This window comes from Marmota marmota, unplaced genomic scaffold (assembly GCF_001458135.2).
Source record: "Marmota marmota marmota unplaced genomic scaffold, marMar, whole genome shotgun sequence".
NCBI classification, from domain to species: Eukaryota; Metazoa; Chordata; class Mammalia; order Rodentia; family Sciuridae; genus Marmota; species Marmota marmota.
The window spans coordinates 2,548,248-2,558,147 of record NW_026000244.1 but is presented as its reverse complement, the minus strand read 5'-3'; the positions used below and the strand labels follow the sequence as shown (position 1 = coordinate 2,558,147).

The following is a 9,900-nucleotide window of genomic DNA, read 5'->3' as shown; positions in this document are numbered from 1 at the left end:
TTTGACTGCGAACAAACTGCACTCATGGAGTTCTTCAAAACTGACTTTGTTCTCTTCACACTGCCTATGCACAACTGCTCCTGAGTGCTAATGTTTCCAATCCTTCAGTTAAATCTAGGGTCCCCATGGCTTACCTGCTTATGTTCAAATAAGGAAAAATGTACTGGTTCTCTTCAGGGACAAAATGAGGTCTGGATGTAGTAAGTATACTGCTGGTCCCAGGTTCATAGTCAAAACAGGACACTGCTCTGAAACAGGAGGTTTCTTTCAGGAACAGCCAGCCTTGGTGGAATTCTGCAGAGCCAGGCCAGCAAGCAGCAGGTAGACTTATCCCTTTGCGTTTGGCACAACTACCTCTTCTGCCAGACAGGCCCAGTAGTCTTGTCTTCTGACCACTTCAAGTCCAGCAGCTACCCTGGGAGTAAAAGAGCAAGAAAATGTCACCTGATGGGTGCTGCTTTTCCCTGAGCCCACAGGATGCTGTCTGGTTTCCAGGGACTTGAAACTGTACTTCCCCTGGCTGGTCCTCACAGTTATCTTCTGGAACCCTTCATCAGGTAGTATTCTTGCTGTCACCATCTCCCTCCCCACCCTAGGGCTCTCAAGCTGTGGTCTAACTTTTGACGCTATGGTGGAAAAGCAGTTAATTCCAACTCAGCCTCTTCTGTGTCTGGGTACTACAGCTTACTTTACTCCTAGATGGCGCAAAGATGGTCAGAAAACAGTCTTTTGAGTTCCGTCAAGTGACAGAAGGAACACAGGCAGGTTCTCACAGTTGGTTCCTAACGGGAATTAAAAACTGAGAACACTTCATTTAGCAAAGCTTGATTAAAAAAATAAATAAATAAGGTTCTAGCACCGTGTTGCACTTGGGACCAAAGACGGTTAACCGCACCACCTCTGCAGATTACACTCACGGCCAAAGAAAAGGAACTGCCATACTGAAACCACCTGATTGGACGCAGTAAGCTTCTGACCATTTGCATATAGTCAGATCAGTGATTGGTTGAAGCTGCTCTGCTGTGATTGGTGGAAACTTAGTTGTTTGGTAACAGGCAAGCCACCGCCACGCCCCCATGACACGCCCCCGTGACACGCCCCCGTGACACTCCCCCACCTCACGCCCCCCACAACACATCCCCACCCCACGTCCCCACCCCACGCCCCCACCCCCCCAACACCCACGCCCCCCCCACACCATTTAATTGGATTACAGTTCATTTGCATAGCAAGCTAGGTTACAGATCACATATATGGAGGCTACTTTGGGACAAATTTATCATGCAAGTATGGAGACAAGTTTAGGACAAATTTATTTCAATTTAACAATTAGCCCCATTTTGGCCATGTTTTCAAATCTCAACAGAGTGACCAAAACCACGAATGTGAACAGTGACACTATCTTCTACAGTCATCAAAATGGATCTGTTTGATTTCCCTACAGACTTCACAATTGCAGAATGTCAAATTAGTTAGATGAGCTGGGCATAGTATGGCAGGCCTATAATCCTAGCCAGTAGGAAGCTGAGGCAGGAAGATCAAAAGTCCAAGGCCAGCCTTGGCAACTTAGAGACCGGAAGCAACTTCCTGAGACTCTAATAAAAATAAAATATTAAAAATAAAAACGACTGGGGTTGTGGCCCAGTCATAAAATACCCCTGGGTTTAATTTGCTGAACCTTCTTCCCCCCACCAAAAAAAAGTTAGATGGCTTGTAGATTTTATGCCTACCATAACAAGACCACTGGATGTTCCAGGACAGCAGTATGTCAGTTCTTAAACTTTGAGTGAGTACATGATTCACTGTCCTTGCAGCCTGGGGACTGTCATGCTTTGGTCTCATCATTAGGAGAAAACATGTGACACAGCCCATTCACGCTTGGCCCTATTCTATGACCATCATATAGAATCCAGCCTTTTGCATCATGAAACTATTTTCTAATAATTTCTCTAATATGCCTATGATTTAAAATGAAAAAAATAACAAAATAAGATTGAACTTGTATTTTTTTTTAATATTTATTTTTTAGTTGTAGTTGGACACAATACCTTTATTATTTTATTTATTTGTTTTCATGTGGCGCTGAGGATCGAACCCAGGGCCTTGCACGTGCTAGGCAAGCGCTCTACTTCTGAGCCCCAGCCCCTGAACTTGTATTTTTAAAATCTCATTAATTTGCTTAATTTTTCTCTTTGATACAAAGTGACTTTTAGCTTTTAATTCACTAAAAAAAATGGCACAGACATTAATGTGAGAAAATAATTGTTTTGCTAAAAACATATAGTGGAGCAACTCATTAGAAATGCTTGGGACAAGAATTGTTTCATATTTCAGAATTTTTAGATTGTGGAATATTTCCTCAGATTTTACCCGTTGAACATCCCTAGTTCAAAAATCCAAAAGTTAAAAAGTTCCAAAATATAAAATGTTTTGAGCATTACTCTAACGTTCACAAAATATCAGATTTTGGATCATTTTCTGTTTGGATTTTCAGATTGGGAATGCTTAACCTGTATGTAAATTATGGCATATGAACACTTGATAAATTTTGTTTTAATTTTTGTGGATTTGAACTCCAAAGAGCTCCTGACTCTGTTTGCTTCTCTAGTTTGTTTATAAAATATGAGAAATACCCACCAGAATGCAATATACAATATCATTAGAAAATCCCAAACTCCAAACTTTGATCCTGGAGGAATACATGCATGAAAACAGCAAGAGAAGGGAGGTTGCTGAGCTAACCTCTGGGGTCATCTGCTCAGAGTGGTTTTAAAAGGCAGTAAGAGCAAACAGGAGGGTTTAGGTGACCCTATGCACAGCCTGCAATCCTACAACAGTAGCTGTTGAGAGCCACAGCCGAAGGGGCCTGAGCAAACTTCCAGCTGCCAGCAAACTTCCACCTGCCAGCAAACTTCCAGCTGTCAGCTGATGATTGGCTCACAGGGGCCCCAGCAACTTCTAGCTGCCAACTGATTGGCTCCTCTGTGGTGATGCTCATTGGGCTGTTTCTCCGCCCTTTCAGACCACTGAGCTGCTCATTGGGGGACTTTTTTTGGCTCTGCCCAAGCGACCCAGCCAATCAGCCTCAAGAGCAGGAGGAGTGGGGAAGGTTGAGAGGCTTGTGGCAGTTGGGCTCTGAAGGTTTTTCCTGAGGAGCTGTTTTGTTTGGCCTGTGTGGTTCTAAAAATAAAGTTCATTTCTTTTGTCAAGTGGCTCCTGAATTGTGCCCAGCCAGACTGCGGCAAGTAGCTCCTCCAGAAGGTGAGGCTCAGTGGTGGCAATTGGCAAAAAATACATTTGAGGGACATTTTCTTTGTACTCTACTGGGTTTTTGAATGGAGCCAGAGATTTCACCCTTATTGAAGTGTGTCTTTTTTCTTTCCAGGGAGGGACATTTCACACACACCCTTCCCCTCTGTAAAGCAGCAGCTTCTCCTTTGGGTCCCCTCTGTCTGTCATCAAATACATCAAGGATATCTGCAGAGTGCTGGCACCTCCCTGAGTGTGGATGACACTCAACATCTCTCAAAGGGCAGGGTGAAGTCCTTGCACAGTTCTCATTGGCATGAGGGGCTTTTTGTATTAAGGTGAACAACAAGCTCATGAGAGTGCTCTGGGGTATCTGGATTCTAGAGACGTAGTCTGTTTCTCTTTGTTCGTATATATTGTTCTCCTCCCTTAGCCGAGATTTTATTTCATTATTTTTTGGAGGAGCCAGATTTTATCTACTTATTTTTATTATAATTATTATCACACAATAATTGTACACAGAAATGGAACTCACTGTGATATTTCCATACATGCATACATTGCCCTCATACTACCTCCCCCCTCCCCCAGCACCTTTTCCAATCCCCAGCAATCTCTCTTCTACTTTCAAATCTCTTTTTTTTAAATTTCACATTTGAGAAAAAACATGAAAGACTTGTCTTCTTGCTTTTCTGTGTCTTTTCATTTAACACAATAAAACCAGTTCTATCCACTTTGAGGCAAATGACAGGACTTTATTCTTCTTTATGGTTAAACAATAGTCATATATATATAATCATATATATCATATGATCTATGATATATAGGGCTGGAGTGGTGGCTCAGTAGTAGAGCACCTGCCTAGCATGTTCCTCAGCACCACATATAAAGAAACAAAAAATAAAGGTCCATTGACAACTAAAAAATATATTAAAAAAAGAATTAAAAGAAGATGTGTATACATATAAAGAAGATATATATATATATATATATATATATATATATACTATAGAAAAGATAAAATATATATGTATATAAAATATACATATGTACACACACACACACATATATATATATACACTACACATACACCTGTATGTGTGTGTGTGTGTGTGTATATTATACACACACACACACACACACGTAACCATGGTTTCTTTCTCCATTACCATGCTGATGAATACTTAGGTTGATCCTTTATCTTAGCTATTGTGAACAATGCCACAATAATCAGAGGTATGCAGCTATCTCTATATGCCAACTGAATTTCCTTCAGATAAATACTCAGGTGTGGGATAGTTGAGTCATATGCAATTTCTATTTTCAGCCTTTTGACAAGCTTCTAAACTATTTCCAATGTGGATATACTAAATTACATTCCCACACACAGTGTATAAGTATTCCTTTTTCTTCATATCTTAGATTAATTTTGTTATAATAGCTATCCTAACCTGAATATAATAGAATCTTACAATTTTTATTTGTATTTTCCTGATGACTAGTGAGATTGAGGATTTTTTCATGTATTTATTGGACATTTGTATTTCTTCAAAGAAGTGCCTATTCTGATTAAACCATTTTATTGATATATTTGTTTTTTATTAAGTGGTCTGTGTTTTTTATATATTCTGAATATTAATCCTCTTTCAGATGTACAGCTGGCAAAGATTTTCTCCCTCCCTGATGGTTGTCTCTTCTCTTTGCTAATTGCTTTCTTTGCTGTGCAGAAGTATTTTAGTTTGATGTAATCCCATTTGTCTATTTTTTTTTTTTTTTGCTTTTGTTGCCTATGATTTTGGGGTCTCACCAGGAAATTACTGACTGTGCCAAAAATCTTAAAAAGTTCCCCCAACACATTTCCCTTGCAGTTTCAGAGTTTTTAGGTCCTACATCAAGGTCTTCAATGCATTATGAGGTGATTTTTTTGGACAGGAGGAGAAATTGGAGTCAAACTTCAATTTTCTGCATGTGATTATCCAGTTTTTCTAGTACCATTTGTTGAAGAGACTCTCCTTTCTCCAAGGTATGTGTTTGGCACCTTTGTTGAGAAGCAGTTGCTTATGGGTTTATTTCTGTTTTTTTTCTGTTCTGTTTCATGGGTCTGTGTGTCCGTGTAAAGGTCAATATCATGCTCTTAGTCCCTATGGCTCTTTTAATATAACTTGGGATATCTCCATCTTAGGTCTGTGTGTCCGTGTAAAGGTCAATACCATGCTCTTAGTCCCTATGGCTCTTTTAATATAACTTGGGATATCTCCATCTTAGGGCAAGGTGCATTGTTCCTGATGAGAATATAAATCTGTATTTCAGACATCTTCTCAGCAATGTCTGATTCTTGTGGGTATGATTAGTTTGCCATTGGTTTTACCAGTCAACTGGCAGATGAAGCACTGTTGAAGGAGCAAGACTGTGTGCACCACTACGTCCTCTTTTCTCCCTGGCCCTGCATTGCAATACTAGCACCATAAGGCTGCAGATCCTTGATAAGTACCTTCTTGAGCCACGTGCCCACTCTGTGAAAGTTACTTGGATTTAACTAGGCAATGTCATTGACAAGTTCCCATAAAGGGCACCCATAATCAGATTCATCACCATATGCTGAGAGGGGATGATTGACAGAAAGCCTACTCACAGCACCTCTGTATAGGAGACAACTCTTTCCTGGGAACCCTCTGGATCCACAGGGACCTGATCTTCCCACTTCTATGTGGAGCACCAAATTCACTCATTCTCTCAAACTCACTTGACTCATGTCCCAATAACCTGCTGACCAGCTCCTTCTCATGTTAACCAGTGGACATGCAGAAACTCTCTCTACCTCTCATCATTTAGCAGCCTTTCCACTGCCTGGAGACCCTGTTCTCTAAGAAGCACCCACCTGGGGTTACACAACCAGCTAGGATGCAGCCCTTCCTTGCCCTCCCCTGGACACAGACTTGGACACTACACTGCCCTGTCTGCAGCCAGAATATTCTACAACTGAACCCTCACCCTACTCCAAGAGCCTATTGGTTGATTGTATTCAATCTTCATATCACTAATTTCTTACACACAGAGGAAAAAAGATTTGTCAGTAGTTTTTCTGAGATGAAGGAAATCTTAAGGAAAAGATTAGTTAGGTTATGGAGCAATTACAGAGGCTATCAAGAAAAGGGAACAGATCCTGGGACAAGTTTCACATCCACAATGCTATATTGCAATTTCAACAATGTTCACTGGACCAAAGAGCCAAGTGTGTGTTTATTCTGAAACTTTGAGGAAGGAAAACAAATTGTTTACCTTGAATCTCCATTGGCTATAAATTAGCAGGTAGGATAATGCAAATCACAGAAAGCTTTGGGATAAGAGGACAGAGTAGAGGAAGAAGTGCTAACTGCTTCTGGAATGGTTAGTGTGAATAGTCCAGAGAGTTTTCACATAAAAGGGTATGCTATGCCTACTGGTCATCCATGGGATTTAAGTCAGTATTTCAACATATATGCAGGAATGTGCAAACTCAAAGCTGTATTGATCAACTTTCCTTAGCTCCCTACCCCACTACCTACTGATTCTTGCGACTAAAGTTAAGACATTTTTTCTTATCAATATAATAATGAATAAAAACCTAAGCTAAGCTTTGTTAGCTTCCTTTAGTGAAATATGCAAAGACTCAAATTATTCGACAAGATTCAATGTTGTGTCTTTTCTATCCAAATTGACTTATAAAGCTAATACAATCTTGACCACAATCCCAGCAGGCTTTTTTTTTTGTAGAAATTAACAAACTGATTGTAAAAGGTATATGGGAATTCAAATGAGCCAAATTATTTTTTTGTAGAAGAACTAAGGATTTATATTACCTGATCTCAGAGGTGAAAAAATAATTAAAGATACAGTAATCAGAATAGTGGGGTATTAGCATGGAGGTTGGCATACAGACCAGTGGAACTGAGGAGAGAAGTCAGAAACAGATCCACAGACAAATAGTCATCTGATTTTCCAAAAAGATTCTGAGATGATTTAATGGGGAATGAATGGTTTTTGAACAGAAAATAATAGAATAACTGACTATCCAAATATAAAAATAATGACCTACAAACTTTCTCTCCCATCATGTATGTAAGAGGTTGGATTATGATCCCCCAAGACAGACATCTAAGTCATGGGCTTCAGTACCTGCAAAAGAGACCTTGTGCTTAGATAAAGGATCTTTGCAGAGATAATAAAATCAAGACTTTCTAATTAGATTGTCCTGGATTAGTTGTACAGCCTGTGTATCCAATAACAAGGGTCTTTACAAGATGAGGAGGAGACACAGACAAGAGAGGATAAACATGGAGAAAGCTATGGAAAGAAGTGTGGGAAGCCTTCAGCTATGCTGCCACAAGCCAGAGAACACCTGCAGCCCACAGCAGGAAAAGGTTTGGAGGACTCTCCTTCAGAGCCCCCGAGTGAGCAGGGCCCTAGCAACACCTTGATTTAGGCTTTGGGCCTCTGGAACTAAAAGGGATTAAGTGTCTGTTGTTAGGAGCCCTCTTGTTTGTCAGTCATCCCCAGAAAACTGTCAGAACACACAAAAATTAGTTCAAATGTATGATAAGTCTAAATTTAATCTAGGACTATAATCTAATCTAGAACTATGAAGTTCACAAAATGAAACAGGAAAGTCCTCATTACCTTGGTTGAAGTAAGCAGTGATTTTTTTTTTTTTTATAAAACAAACAAAAAATGTTAACCATTAGGGAGAAAAATAAATGAAAAAAAAATCTTTTAAAAAGACACTACTAGGGAGCTGCTGAGGAGAAGTAGGAGGAAATAGTGGCTGGGGGAAGATGCTGCTCTTTGGCTTAAATTGCAATCGATTAGGGATCATTTCTCAGACTCACTCTAGAAGTCAGAGTTTAAATAAGTGAGGCCGCCATTGCTGCTTTGAATACCTCAAGGAGAGAATGAGGATTTATCAGAAGTGAAAAAGAAGACCTTGCTAGGAGCCAAGGGAAATAAGAAAAAGTCCAGAGCTAGGGCTCCTCGTCCTACCAAATGCAAAGAGCGCTCAGATGAGAAGCCCAGGGATCACTCTAAAGACCCACTAAGGAGTCAAGCAAGAAGGACTATGGCAGAAATAAGCTCGAAGAGATGCAAGGCTTGCAGTGGAAGCAGTAGGTCCAGCTCCACTTTCAGCTCAGGATCTAGCGCCAACACAGGCTCAAGCACGGGCTCCATGTCCTCTGCACGGGCCGCTGGGGAAGCTCCAGCACATCAGCTCCAGTCCAGCAGCTCCTCTGGATCTCCCAGCCATTCTTGGCGCAGACATGACAGCAGGCGGCGCTCCTGCTCCAAATCCAAACCACATAAAACCGATGAAAAGGAAAGAAAAGGCAGAGCCCTTCCCCTAAACCCACCAAAGGCTCATCAGGAATGTGACCAAGGATCACATCATGGAGGTATTTTCCACTTATGGAAAAAATTAAAATGATTGACATGCCTGTAGAAGGCTGCTTCCTCAGATGTAGCTGAGAAGGCACTGAAGTGCGTGGACTGAGGACAAACGGATGGCGAGGAAGGAGATCACTGCTACCGCTGTGTTGGCCTTCTGGCCTATGCCAACCCCCCACCCACTCTAGCTTTTCAGCCCTCTCAGGAGAAGGCGGCCGCCACTGCCATGTCACTCCCATGGATGAGGAGGAGACCTCACTCTCCAAAACGCAGGTCCTCCATTGCACCCAACTAAATAGACATACAAATTTTAAAACATAATATATGAATGGTTATTAAGCACATTAAAACACTCTTAAGTCAATAAAGAAATGAAAATTAATACCACAATAAGATTTGTCTATGTATGGTACTTATTAAAATAGATCAAATCAAAAAGACTTGATAGTACCAACTCATGATAAGAATACAGAGGGACTAGAACTCCCATATTCTGCTGCTAGATTAAAATGGTACAACTACCCTGGAAAACAGTTTGGCAATTTCTCTAAAAATTTAAGCATGGAACTACTGTATTATTCACCATCCTACTCCTAGAATTTACCCGGGAGAAATAAGAGCATGCATCCATACACATGTGGGTAATTAGAGAATTAGAAGCCACTTTGCAGGCTGGGATTGTGGCTCAGTGGTAGAGTGCTTACCTAGCATGCATGAGGTACTGGGTTTGATCCCTGGCACCCCATAAAAATAAACAAATAAAATGAAAGTATTGTGTTGATCTACAATATATATATATGAGAGAATTAGAAGTCACTTTGCTAAAAGTACTGACTCTTCACTCAGGCCTTTCAATGTCCAAAGAGTAACTAACAAGCAGAATAAAGCTTGGCATCTTTGCTTTCAATTTGCATTTTATTATCTTAAGTTTTGGACCAGGTCCCCGTTCCGTTCTGTACAAAGGCTAGTTAGTCACTTCAGGAGTAGAATACAAGGTTTATTAGCCCTAAATTTATCTAACCTATCTTGTCCCCCTTCAAGACTGAGGACACCAAGAGAGATATTTTTGAGATTTGCAGGGACATTCAATTGCCAGCTTTTACAACCCTCCACCCTTCAGTGGCTCCCACATGTCTTCTGTGACTGCCCTAAACCTGCAGTCAATTGTGTTCTAGGAACAGCAGAGCCTCACAGACAGATCATGCCTGATGAGATCATTCCACTAAATGGGAGCAA

At 40.7% G+C, this 9,900-nt stretch overlaps 1 pseudogene; it reads left to right on the top strand.

Moving 5' to 3' along the window:
- Positions 1 to 710: 710 nt before the first annotated feature.
- Positions 711 to 8,852, top strand: LOC107159612 (annotated as a pseudogene).
- Positions 8,853 to 9,900: the final 1,048 nt, after the last annotated feature.